Here is a 14,558-nt window from a genome sequence, read left to right as displayed (position 1 = left end):
CTGAGGTCTCCACATGCTCTGGCAAACTGGACACACAACACAGGCCCTCCACCCTAGACTGCAATCCAGATCCAAGAAGGTTAAAGCAAGAGCAATTACCCCTCAGACTGGTGCTTGGTCCCCCCGTACTCTGCAGGCCAGGAGCTGAAGCTGTCATGTGGCGCTGGCTGGCTGTGCCAGCATCTCAGTCGCTTCTTGCCCTGGGGGCAAAAGCCATGCACTCCCACTTACTGGGTCCCAAAGTCTAGACTGCACTGACCTCTCACTTTGTCCTTCACTTCTATGTGTTGATAAATCTGGAAACGGACACAGCTGCTGCTGATCTGAAGTCCCTCTGGCTGGCATCTGGTCAGGCCCGCCCTGGGCCTAAAGCCTCGGCATGAGGCTGGACTTGCCTCCCAGAGCCCTAAGCTGGCTAATTCCTGCCGGCCTGCTGGGCTGTCCTCAGAGGGAGGTTACCTTCTCTGTGTCATTTTGTGCATTCTGCAGCTCCAAAGTTTGTTTAGAGTTCCCTTTTTACATGGATTGGGGAATGTGGAAGCCGGAGCTGTGGGGAGGTCCGGCTTCTATTCTGCCGTCTTGACTCTGGCCCCTATATTGGATTTTCTTAATAGTTCTCATCAAATTTATTTTTGGACTTATTTGCACTTACTAATTACACTTTTTTCTAGTTATTCTTGCAATAACCTACCACACCCTACCCCCATTAAACAGTGACTTCCTTAAGAATGAGATCTGTGGCATCTATACCTTTGTATCCACAATTCCAGTTGTAGAGCCTTGAACATTGAGTATGCTTAATATATAATTATGATATTTGATAAGTGTTTGTGGAAGTCAATTCAGTGCTATTTTGAGTTTCAAAGAAGTGGTCTCAATTTTATTTGTCTGATGTTGCACACTACATTAAAAGCTACCAAAGACCCTCCTCTTCCACTGACCCCCACCCCTTCAGGAATAAGGTAGACATGGTAGCTTCAAGAAATGCAGTAATTTAAGATTTGGTGCATGACTTACTTAGAAGTGGCTGAGCTTTAAAGTTAATTGTTATTCGATCTATTATTAAATATTCATTTTGTTGTATGTCTACTCATGAAGGAAGTTTGGTGGGTAATTTTATGACATATTCCCAGATTAGATGTCAGATTTTGTGAGTTCAGATTTATTTTTTTGGACTGAGCTGGTCACAAATTTTTTATACTTAAGGTGTGTATTCATGATATTGCTACAATTAAATATGAATAAAATAAATGTAAAAGTGAATTTGAATGGTGATCCATAAAAATCACATAAAGGTCAGCAATATTTTTTTTATTCCCTGAGTATATTCAAGGATATAAGAACACAATATCTCTGAATGTCATAATGGGAGAGTTCTGTTTCTGTTGTGCACATATTTGAGGTTTTTGAGCTGGAGGAGTGTAGCAGCAAGCAAAGTAGGATTTTTTGCTGTTTTTCTATATTTAGGTTTAGTCAAACAATTGCCTTTCATTGAGCCTTTCCTTTGATTGGATTGAGTCTTTTATTGAATCAAGAGCCTTTGATTGAATGAGGAGTTTTTGATTGGAAACAGTATATATTGTATTGCTTAGAGGGAGAGGAGAGAGTAGAAAGAGTAGCAGAGCTGAGAGAGAGAAGCAAGTATGAGCAGCTAGGGGAACTTACTTGTGAGGAGACCTAAAAGAAAGAATGTTTGTGATGTTGGTTCTCTGTCTGTTGAACTGTATTAATTTCTCAGGCAAAAGCTCTGTCCATTGGTCTTTATGAGTGAATTGAACTGAAGAGCAGAGATCCCACCACGGGAAGGAGGCTTACCTTAAGTCATTTTTAAGAGTTATTAAAATGAATTGAGATGATAGTGCTGGTAAAGTGTATAAATATTGTAGCACTGTTAAGCTTTGTTTTCCTAGAACTAGAAACTAGAGGCAGGAACCCCCAGAGACTGCTGTCACGCAGGAGCTTATTGTGGAGCAGTCTGCATTAGCTGAGATATGGAGCAGGAATGGAGAGCTGCCTACATGTGAATCCAGGTGAGTGTTGGAAGCAGTTGGCCCACAGAGGAAGAGCCATGGGGTTTGGAAACCAGCCTCAAGTAGAGATGAGAGAGGACTTTATTTGGACACTCTGTAGTGTCCAAATTGATTGAGGAGATTGTGACTTATTGTGAGCTACAAATGGATGATGTTTGCATTTTCTGCTACCTCTTAAGGATGTGTTGTGCTAGGGGAGACCCTGGCTTGGGACTCCGTGATTTTGGGGATGCAGTGATAAATACTGTGTAATGCATTGCCTAGGAAAGACCGTAGGCTGGGACCTCCTAATTTTGTAAACAAGTATTTCGGGGAATGTTACTGAACACAGTGATATATCTATGCACCATATGATATACTGAGTGTCAAGATAGATAGATAGATAGATAGATAGATAGATAGATAGATAGATAGATAGATAGATAGATAGATAGATAGATAGATAGATGGATAGATAGATGATGGATGGATGGAAAGAGATAGATAGATAGATATAGACAGATACGTAGATGTAGAAGTGCTATGTTTTACTTAAGGATGTTGCAATGAATGTTATGCTTTATTGCACAAAGTATAGTTTATTGCTGAATGCATAATGAGTTCATTATACTATGCAATTAGACTCTTAAAATTATTCAGAGCAGCAGTCCTCAGGTGCACTGCCATGATTGGTAATACAAGAAGGCTCTATAGATAACTTAATTATAACATTTTGCTCTTCCCCTAGTTAACAATATACCAGACTGTCTCTAATACCCCTCAACCACCACCTTACCAACATTCTTTTCCATTTCCACTCTCTTCCTGGCATTGCCTACCATACTAACTTGTTTATTTGAAACTATTATCCTTGAAATAGTTCCAAGGATTTTCAAGATTCAAAGAATAGAATCATATTGTGCATATGTAAAAAAAAATAAAGGCACATGAAATGACTTCTGTATCACTGTCAAAGGTAGGGGAAAGGATTATACTTGGAATAGAAGTTATTCCCCAGAAGTCATGCTGACAGAATGTGAAAAAGCCTGATAATGAAAGGACACTCTATGCAATCAGATAAAAAACAGACTAGGACTTTTTATGGTAGAATGATATTCCTCTTTTCTTTGCATTCAGGAGGAGACATCTGACTCAAAGAAAGGAAACCAAACAATGAAAAAACAAAAGACACAAAATTGATTTCTATACCACACTGATACTTATCAAATTTCTGGCATATCAACCTTTGACTGTTGTTTAGTTTACTAGGACAACATACAAAATTGGAAAATAAGGAATTGACATTTTAGGAGATGTTATAACTCTGGGTTATAAATCAAGCAGCTGCTAAGAAACATTTAAAATACTGTCAAGAATCTCTTTATCTTCTGTCAAGATCATTTTGTGTGTTTTGTCCATTTCATTCAGAAAGACACACTTATGGGACAACAAAAGCTGAACAGACTACCAATGATATTTAGTGAAGATCTTGGTTGATGAAATAACTACTCTGCACATACTGACCACATTTATGCAACAGAATCATTCAATTGAAGATTAGAGTGTAATTAAGGATTATGCCATAATCCTTTCAAAGATTTTTACATGAAGTTTAGGCAAATATTATGTACCTTGTTATAGCCTTCAACTCTATCAACTTCCCCAACACTTCGATTAAGAATCATCTCCTCCCAAAATTCTATGAAAGTAGGAAAATTAGAGTTAGGTCAGTGAAAATAGAAGGCAAGTATTCACTCAGAACAAAAATCAGGAAATGATATTTGAAATACTTGATTTGAGACCCAACAAGAGAACTTATATGCAAATATGTATGTGTATGTGTGTGTGTGTGTGTGTATACAGTATACTTGAATTAGAAGATCACTTATATTACTGATTTTTTCAATTTCCTACTAGGTTTCACTATATGTATCAATCATCTTCTTCCTACAATGTCAAAAGTTGAAATTATGAGATTAAAGATAAAAGATTTGACTTCACCATGTTTGCTAGATATTTTCATCCATTTGAGTCCTTTCATATTTTTCAAAAACAAAAGAAAATATAAAATGAAATCTACTGATTATGTCATTTAGTTAGGTAACAGTAAACAGACCAAGGGAAATCATGGCTCGAACAATAGTCTTTTGCAATTGTCAGTCTACTACAGACAGTCTAAAAAATTATTATGATATATAGGATTGACTCTAAGGGACCTTACAGGAAATGTCATCTCTTTGAAAAAATGCATAGCATAGTGGATAGAGTACTGTACTCAGAGTCAGTAATCCAAACCCCACTTCTTATACTTACTAGTAATTTGACCTTGGACAAATAACTGAGCCTCTGGTAATCCCTAGCTTCCTCATCTATAAATTGAGGGTATATAACTTGAGATCTGTTTTACCTCCAAATCTATACTTTCTTATCTTAGAGCAACTCTCTTTCTCATTTTATAGATTACAAATAAATCAAAACAAAAACAATACAAGCAAAAAACCTGAGGCCCAGTAATGGAAACTCATTTGTCAAATGTCATGCCAATTATAAGGGTCAGAGCCATGGTGTAAGCAAAGATGTCCTGTACCTAAATCCACAGTTCTTTCCAGTTAATATAACCTGTTTTATTGTTGTGCCAAACTTTATTATTATTGGAGTACAGGACTCTAGATACAAAAACTACCTCTCCTATTGAATGTCTGAAAATTGTATCTACCTACTTCTGCTATAGAGAGCTCAAAGGAAATGTATTATGCTTTGGTGATGATTGTAGCATATTTCCAAGCTATTTTCCAGCAGATTTTGTTCTTTCTCATTTTTACTGCTACCCCCCTGTTTTGGCATTTCTGCTTGCATCATTGTAATGGCATCTACCTGATTCCTTCTTTCTCTTTTCCTCTTCCCCTCACATCCTTCCTGAATCCTACAAGAATATTAGATATGAGGATTAGACCTGTAATTTAATTGGTATAGAGAACAACTGGGTGAGGAATACCTTCACCCAATATAGGTTGGTAACTCTGCAACTTCGTATTCAAGTGCTGATTGAATGTATTGAGATGTTAAATAACTTGCCTGGTACTAGGAAGCCAATGTCTATAAGAATGACTAAAATTTAGTTTTTCCTGACAATGAGGCCACTTCTCTGTTCATAATGTCATGCTGCCTCTCCTGCTATAACTATATGAACTTAGAAGAGCAAAATGCCAAAAAGAAGTCAAATTGAATAAAACACTGATATTGCATCAAAGTAATGTCCATACCCCCCCCCCCCAAAAAACACACCCCTGAAAGGAAAAACAGATCGCACGAGACCCTCCTGAAATACAAACCTGTCTCAGTGATTTTCCATGCTGAGTCAAGTCTGAGTTCTTTTAGCTTTGGTGTGAAAGTGAAAAAAGAACATATGAGGGAATTTATGCAGTTTAATTTGTTTCTCTTAATTTAATCTGTAGATGTTAAAATCGAGGCCAAAGTGGCATATTACTATGCTGGGGAATGCTTAATAGAATTGTCCTTACAACCTGGAAGAGGTTATGATTATTACAAAGGTTACCATTCCTTTGACCTATCGAAATTTAGAGTTTAATTTGTTAAAGTATTTAAAAATATGAGTGAGCAACTGCTTTTTTCAGGATTTCATGGCACACACACATACACACACACTGTCTCTCTGTCTCTGTCTCTGTCTCTGTCTCTGTCTCTCTCTCTCTCTCTGTCTGTCTGTCTCTCTGTGTCTCTCTCTCTGTCTCTCTGTCATCTGTTCTTAGTTTAAAGTTTGCTCATAATATAAAAGTAAAGAAAACATATTCAGCAACTTCTTTAGGTAAAGGAAAAGAGTGCCTACAAATGGTTGTTTATGGGTTAGGTTTTCCTTGACAAAGATCCCACAGACTCCATCAAATGAAAGTAGAAATAAATTACATTGACTAATAAAAGGAGAATAAAAACCAAGAAAAAAATGCCTTAGGAAATATTTGGAAACCTAACAAAGACACAAATTTATTCGCAAAAGAAAAAAAAAAAGATAAACACAGTAAATAAACAGGATGTCATCTGGGTCTTAAATTTAGTATTCATTTGGACCCCAACCAGTTTGATAAATAAGTAAAACACGAAAGGAAAATGATGTCCTATCAAGAGATTTTGGCAGTTTGTGGCTGTGGGAAGTGAGGGGTGCACGCAGGTAAGCGGGACCATCCCACCGTCCCCAATCCCCGACTCCCCCTGAGTAGGTGGACAATGTGGAAGCTGCTAAGCTGGCTGTCCCTGGTGATAGGGCTGGTGGCTGGAATGTGATGTCCTGATGGGCAAGTGTGTTCTAAGGCATGTTGCAGGCAACCAGAAAGACCTGACTACCATTGCTGTGATTCATTTCGGGATTCACAGCCATCCATACCTGTAGCAAAGAATGTACACCTGGGCGTCCTGTGCCAGGGGGATTCCCATTGCGCCATTGGCTTCTCCTGCCTCTTCACCCCTTTGGCGAACTACAGCTGCTGCCCCTATGCAGAGACAGTGGTATGTGGTAATGGGCACCACTGCTGTCCTTGGGGCTTCCACTGCAGCCTGGATGGTCATTCCTGCTTTAAGGTACAAGGAGGTGCCAGCTCCAGGGCAGTGAAATGCACAGACAGCCAGTACAAGTTCCCCAATGAATCTACCTGATGCCTGATGCCAGATGGCACCTGGGGCTGTTGCCTCATGCCCCAGGCTTCTTGCTGTGAAGACAAAGTTCACTGCTGCCCCCAAGGCACCTCCTGTGATGTGGCTCATGCCCGCTGCCTCACATCTAGTGGTGGCACCTACCCATCGGCACAGAAAACCCCTGCTAAAAAGATTCAGCAAGAAAAGGAAGTGATGATGGTTACCAAAGTGATTTGCCTAGATGCCTGTTCTCAGTGCTCAGAGGGCACCACCTGCTGCAAGCTGCCTAGTGTATCATATGGCTGCTGCCCACTGCCAAATGCTGTCTGTTGCCCAGACCACCTGCACTGTTGCCCTGAAGGCACTGTGTGCAGCTTGCAAATGAGTAAATTCCTCTCCAAAAAGGGAGATACCACTGACTTTGTTACCAAGCTTCCTGCAGAAACAGTGCAGGAGGTAAAGTGTGATGGAGAAATGAGCTGCCCAGATGGCAACACCTGCTGCCACCTGCAGTCCAGAAGCTGGGGATATTGCCAGGTTCCCGAGGCTGTGTGCTGCGAAGACCACATCCACTGCTGCCCCCATTTCTATATATGTGACACAGAGGCCAGCCAGTGTAAACATATACCCCGTTGCTGGGGAGCACCATGTCTTCCCCTGATGCTGTGGGCAATGTCCCCTTTTACAACACCACCAGTTTCCCTCCCAACACTACCTGCTGCCTCCTGGAAACAGGGGCATGGGGCTGCTGCCCTGTCCCACAAGCTGTGTGCTTGTCCTGGTCACAAGCACTGCTGCCCCCACGGCTACATCTGTGACCCACAGGGGGAGTGTCAGACTGAGCATCATGTAGTGCCCTGGCTGCAGAAGATGACAGCTCACCCAAATTTGGTCTCCACCTCTGTGGATTGTGACCAGCACACCAGGTGCCCAGATGGACAGACCTGCTGTCCCAGCCTTTGAGGGGGCTGGGCCTGCTGCCAGCTGTCCCACCCTATGTGCTGTGAGGATCGAGAGCACTGCTGCCCATCAGGCTACACCTGCAACGTGAAGGCCAGGTCCTGCTAAAAACAAAGCTCAGTCCAGCCCTCCCCCCGCCCCCCCCCCTTTGTTCCTCTAACTTTGGGGACGGACAAGGGAGATGTGAAGTGTGAGAGCAGGTGCTATTGCCACAGCAACCAGACCTGCTGCTGGAACAACATGGGGGGCTGGGCATGCTGCCCGCTATACAAGGGTGAGTGTTGTGCTGATGGCCACCACTGCTGCCCCAATGGCTTCTGCTGTAGGGCCAAGGGCACCAAGTGTATCTGAAGGAAAAACCTTTGATGGGATAACGTCCAGATGCTGCTGGGGGCTCACCACCCAACTGCTCCACCACAGCCTTTAGAATGCTGCCGGTGGAGTACACTGCTCAGGCTTTCTCAGTTGTGGCTCCCCCCACACTGGGTCTTCTCAGCCTCTTCCTCTCCAGCTTCCACGTCATCATGGCCATTGAACTCCTTGGGAGGAACGCCAATCCACGCTTTCTCCCCAGTATCTCCTTTCCCTCTCAAATCACAGTCTCAGCCCCCAGGGTATTGAGGTGGGCAGCGCAGAGGCAGGGGGAAAACCTATGTCACTGTCACTCCGTGGTAGTTCATCATCTTGTTTTAGAGTGAGATTCCCCTTAACTCTGAGGGTTCCACTTGTCCAACTGCTCTTTCCTCCTGTACCCAGTGGGGATGTTTGAAAGGGGATGAGACTACAATAAAATTTATACAGTTTGTTTAAAAAAAAAAAGAGATTTTAAAAGTTCCCACCTACCAACCATTCATGTATCCATTTCATTATCACTAATCTTTTGTTCCAAATAGAATCTATCCTAGACCTCCTGCTCCAAATTTCCTTTGACTTTTTTACCAGTTGCATTTTGATTAAGAGAAAGTAAATAGAAAAATCTTCATGATATATATTTTCATTCATATTGATTTTTGTTTGTCCTTCATTCTTGAAGAAGACCATGACATCAGGAAGGTGATCTTATGGCCTGCAAGTAAATTAGATTTAAGTGAGGTAGGGCTGTGTAAATCACCACCCTTCACTCTTTTCTCTGTAGCTATCTGGGTAAAGTGGAAAGATATAGATCAAGACAAGTGGAGATGACCCCTGATTCAGTGGGAGACCTCGGAATTTACCATTTTAATTCATATTGATTAAACAGCCAATATATGCAGACTTCTAGATAGAGGGAATAGAAATATAGCATTTATTCATACAAGCCTTATTCACATGGCAGGATAGGACAGTTATATAGTTACAAAATCTCAGTTTAAATAGAAATAGAATTCCAAACTTTAAGTTTCTTGAAGACAGTGGCTATTTCATTTTAGTTTTTCTATAATAAGTGCCTAGGACAATATTTTACATATTAAAAGTATTTATCAGTACTTGCTAAATTGAATTGTACAGATTCCACTTCAGTCATTTTGTATGTAGACATAAAATCACTAAATATAAGGATGAATCTTATATAAAAAACAATGCATCTTTTTATTAATGAGAATGTATTTCCTTCTTTTATTTCATTTTTTTCTTTATTTATTTTTAGTTTTCAACATTCATTTCCACAACATTTTGAGTTACAATATTTCTCTCCCCATCTTTCCCCCACCCCCCCCACTCCAAAATAGCAAGCCTACTGAATACTTCCTGCAATCTGTTCTCTCATATCTTCCCCCTTCAATATCCTTAGTTTCTAGTAACGCACAATGCGTTTCTACACCCCAGTACCTGTATATCTTATTTCCCAGTTGCATGTAAAAAACAAATTTTTAAACACTTGTTTTTAAAACTTTGAGTTGCATATTTTTTTTTCCCTTCTCTACTCACCCACCTCCTCTGGGAAGATAAGCAGTTCAATATAGATTGTTCATGTGTAGTTATCCAAATCATTTCCATAGAAGTTATATTGTGAAAGACTAATTATATTTCCTTCCATCCTATCCTGCCCCCCAATTATAATATTTTCTCCTTTGACCCATTCCCTTTTCAAAAATGTTTGCTTCTAACGACCCTCTCCCCTAATCTGGCCTCCCTTCTATCCTATCTCCTATTATCTCCTACCCCCTTATTATCCTGTAGGGTAAGATATCCAATTGAGTGTGTATGTCATTCCTTCCTTATGTCAAATTCAATGAGAATCAGGTTATGCCATTCACTTTCACCTTCCTGCTCTTCCCCTCTACTGTAACAGTTTTCTCTTGCCTCCATTATATGAGATAATTTATGCTAATCTATAACTCCCTTCTACTCTCAATAAATTCCTCTTTCACCTTGTCATTTTATTTTTTAGATATCATCCCTTCATATTCAACTCATACTGTGCCCTCTATGTATACAGGAACATACAAATGCCCACACTCACATATATATTTATATACACATACATACTCCTATTCATGCATATATGTTTGTGTACATATATATATATATATATATATATATATATATACACACACACATATATTCCCTTCAGCTATCCTCATACTGAGAAAAGTCTTATGAGTTACAATTATCATTTTTCCATGTAGGAATGAAAACAGAACTAAACTTTAATATGTTCCTTATGATTTTTTTTCCTGTTTACCTTCTCATGTTTCTCTTGCTTCTTGCATTAGAAAGTCAAATTTTCTGTTCAGCTAAGTTATTTTCATCAAGAATGTATGAAAGCACTCTATTACATTGAATGACCACATTTTTTCCCTGTATCATTATACTCAGTTTGCTGGGTAGGTGAGTCTTGGTTTTAGTCCTAGCTCCTTTGACCTCCTGAATATCATATTCCAAGCCCTTCGATCCCTTAATGTAGAAGTTGCTAGGCCTTGTGTTATTCTGATTGTGTTTCCACAATACTCAAATTGTTTCTTTCTGACTGCTTGCAGTATTTTCTTCTTGACCTGGGATTTCTGGAATTTGGCTATAACATTCCTAGGAGTTTTATTTTTGGGATCTTTTTCAAGAGGTAATCAGTGAATTTTTTCAATTTCTATTTTGCCCTCTACTTCTAGAATATCAGGGTAATTTTGCTTGATAATTTCTTGAAAGATAGTGTATAAACTCTTTTTTTGATCATGGCTCTCAGGTAGATGAATAATTTTTAAATAATCTCTCCTAGATCTATTTTCCAATTCAGTGTTTTTTCCAATGAGACATTTTACATTACCTTCTATTTTATTTCATTTGTTTGGATCTGTTTAATAGTATCCTGATTTCTCATAAAGTCATCAGCTTCTATTGGCAAATTCAGCTTTTTTTTTTTTTAAGAGGCTTGTTGTTGTTTGACATTTGAGTTAGTCTATTTTTTAAGATGTTATTTTCTTCAGTGCATTTTTGGGTCTCCTTTAACAAGTTATTGACATGCTTTTCATAAATTTTTTGGCATCATTCTCATTTCTCTTCCCAATTTTTCCTCCACTTCTCTTACTTGATTTTCAAAATCCTTCTTGAGCTCCTCATGGCCTGTAACCAGTTCATGTTTTTCTTGGAGGCTTTTGATGCAGTACTTATGACTTTGATGTCTTCCTTCCACTCCATGCCAAGATCCTTTTTGTCCACCAAAAAGGATTCTATCATCTGTTTGTGCTTTCATTACTTGCTCAGCTCTTTTCCACTCTAGAACTCTGCTTCCAGAATGGAAAGAGCTAGGTCCCAAATTGCTGGGGGTTTTGCAGCTACCAGGGCTATTAAATGGGCACCCTCTCTACAGCCCCCATATGCTCTGGCTCACTGGTCACACATGCCAGGACCACCACCAAAGACTGCAATTCAGATCCAAGGAGGTCAAAGCAAAAGTGATTACCCTCTTAATGGTTGCTTTGTCCCCCTACAATCTGCAGACCAGGAGCACTGGAAGCAGCCACGCATTAGCAGCTGCAACCACCGCACCTCCTGTGCTTCTCACTCTAGGGGCAGCAGCTGGACCGAACACCCCCTGTTCTGAACAAAGTTCTACACTGCTCTTTTACTTTGCCTTTGGCATTTGGGGATTGAGAAGTCTGGAAACTCCTACAGCTGCTTGTGATTTAGTCTGGTCACATTTGTTTCAGGTGCTGCTGCTGGTTGGGCTCACCCTGAGGCTAAAACCGTGGCTTAGTCAGGACTGAGCACCTCTCCCAGCATGTTTTGATGCACCCTGCTGGCCTGCCAGACTTCCTTCAGTGGAAGATGTTCTTTTTTTTCTCTGTCACCTTGTGGGTTCTGTAGCTCTAAAGTTTGTTTCTAGTAATTTTTTAAAAGTTTGGAGGAGGTGGAAGTTAGAGCCACATGGAAGTCCTCTTTCTACTCCACCATCTTGGCTCTGCACCCTTTGTTTCCTCCTTTTATTTCACCCCTTATATTGTGAAGTAAATAGGAGTAGGAAACTCTTGTAACAAATATCCATAGTTAAGCAAAGTAAATTCCTGCATTTTTATATCAAGAACTGCGTATCTTCTTCTATGTTTCTATCATCTATATCAGGACAGAGAAAACAGAATTCATCATTAGTCCTCTGGAGTTATTGTTGGTCATCACATTGATAAATATACTTAGGTTTCAAAATTATCTTTCATTACTGTGTTGCTGTTATACAGATTATCCTCCTGTTTATACTTTCAATGCTTTGAATTGTTTTCTCTGAAATTGCCCATTTGATCATTTTTTTCCCTCACAATAGTCTTCCTTTATATTCATTTCCCATAAATTGATCAGCAATTGATACACTCCCACTTCTCCCTTATTAGTTTCCAATTCACAGAACTTACAAAATGAGGTGCTGGAAATAATTGTGAACATACAAGTTATTTTTTCCTATTCATTTGATCTCCTTAGGGTATAAGCCTACTAGTGGGAAAACTAAATCAAAAGGGATTTGTGGATTAGGAAATGCTTGTGGATAGTTCCAAATTGCTTTCCATAAGATAAACAAATTCTGGACTTTGGCAATGGTGCATTAATCTTCCTATTTCCCCAACGCTTCTCCAACATAATTTTCTAAATTTTACCAACTTTGTTAATTTTCTGGCTGAAAGCTGGAACTTCAGCATGGCCTTAATTTGCATTTCACTAATTATTGGTCATTTGGAACATTTTTTTTGTATTTTTGGAGGGGGAAAGACAGGGCAATTGGGGTTAAGTGACTTGCCCAAGGTCACACGGCTAGTAAGTGTTAAGTGTCTGAGGCCACATTTGAACTCAGGTCCTCCTGACTCCAGGACTGGTGTTCTATTCACGGTGCCACCTAGCTGCCCCCAATTTGGAACATTTTTTAACATTATTAATGATAGTTTGTTTGTTTGTTTTCCATTGAAAACCGACTGTTCATATCTTGTGATCATTAACAAATTTAAGAATTGCTTTTATTCTCACAAATTGGCTGAACATATTTTTTCAGTTTCCTACTTTCCTCTCTTATTGATATAAATAGGATATCTAACACTTTCAAAAATAATAATTATAAACACAATTATTTTACCTATGATCTTATTGAAAAGGGCTCCATTATATGCCAATTACATATAATTCTGGCACTAAGTTTTACATAGTTGCCACTTATGATAATGAGTAAAGTGCCATACATTTCTAAACTCTCTAGTACTTTTTATATTTGTTAAAATATTATTTGTTTATTTTAAACTTTTTTCTTTTTAAATTTTTAATTGTAGATTATGTTCCTCCCTTGCTCCCTCCAATACGTCCTGCACCCACTAAAAAAGCAAGAACAATGATGTGAAATCATGTAAAATATATTTCTATATTAAACACATCAACAAAAACCCAAGGAAAACAAAGAAAGTGAGAAAATTATATTTCAATTTGAGCCCAGAGTTCATCAGTTCTTTCTCAGGTTATAGACCATTTTTCTTCAATATGAGTCCCTTCTTAAATCATTGTATTGATCAGATTAGCCAACTAATTTACACTTGATTATCTATTAATGTGAATAATGGTTCTTTTCACTGCATTTTTCTTCAATTCACATACAAATTGCCCTGTTTTTTGTTATTGTTGTTGTTTTCCGGAACCTCCCTTATCATTTCTTATAGCACAATAGTATTCCATCACATTTATATGCAGCAGATTGTTGACCCATTCCACATGTGTGTCTATTACTTCCCCTTTGAACCAACTCTGATGAGAGTGAGGTTCGACTATTGTCCATCAACTCTCTCTACATTTTCCCCTGATCATTCTTGCATACCTCCTTTATGTGAGAAAATTTTCTTGATTCTACCTCTCCCTTCCCCCTTCTCTCAGTGTATCCCTGTTTCTTACCCCTTCATTTCTTTTTTTTTTTTTTAAAGCAATTGGGGTTAAGTAACTTGCTCAAGGTTACACAGCCAGTTATTTTGTGTGGGTGGTAAGTATCTCAGGCCAGAACCTACTGTGTGTCTCCTGACTTCAGGGCTGACCACCTGACCACCCTGAGAATGTTATCTTTTTTTTTTTTTTTGCTCTTTGGAAAGCAATTGGGGTTAAGTGACTTGCCCAAGGTCATACGGCTAGTTAAGTGTTATGTCTGAGGCCGGATTTGAATTCAGGTCCACCTGACTCCAGGGCCAGTGCTCTCTTCACTGCACCACCTAGCTGTCCCCCTTCATTTCTTTTTATTTTTTTTTTTTTGGAGATCACTCAAGCAGAATGAACTCATACTCATACCCTCTGTTTATATAGACTCTTTGTTTTTTAAATTAAATTATTTTTTTAGTTTTCAACATTCACTTTCATAGGTTTTAAATTTTTTTCTTTCTCCATCCACAAGGGCTTGCAATCTGATATGAGCTCTATACTATAGACTAAATCTAAATGCCCTTACTAATGATAAGGTTTTTATAAATTATATAATAATCTTTCAATATAGCTAACCAGTTTATTCTTTTTGAGTCC

The 14,558-nt window shown here is 39.1% G+C and overlaps 1 pseudogene; it reads left to right on the top strand.

Moving 5' to 3' along the window:
• The first annotated feature begins 6,213 nt into the window (after window positions 1–6,213).
• On the top strand, window positions 6,214–8,041 carry LOC138172533 (progranulin pseudogene; annotated as a pseudogene).
• The last annotated feature ends 6,517 nt before the right edge of the window (window positions 8,042–14,558 follow it).

The sequence above is a fragment of the Petaurus breviceps genome, unplaced genomic scaffold, assembly GCF_028583685.1.
Source record: "Petaurus breviceps papuanus isolate PSGF00001 unplaced genomic scaffold, PetGlider_PUasm1.0 551, whole genome shotgun sequence".
Taxonomy (NCBI): Eukaryota; Metazoa; Chordata; class Mammalia; order Diprotodontia; family Petauridae; genus Petaurus; species Petaurus breviceps.
Note: the sequence above shows the minus strand (reverse complement) of the source record. Positions and strands in the feature narration are given on the sequence as shown.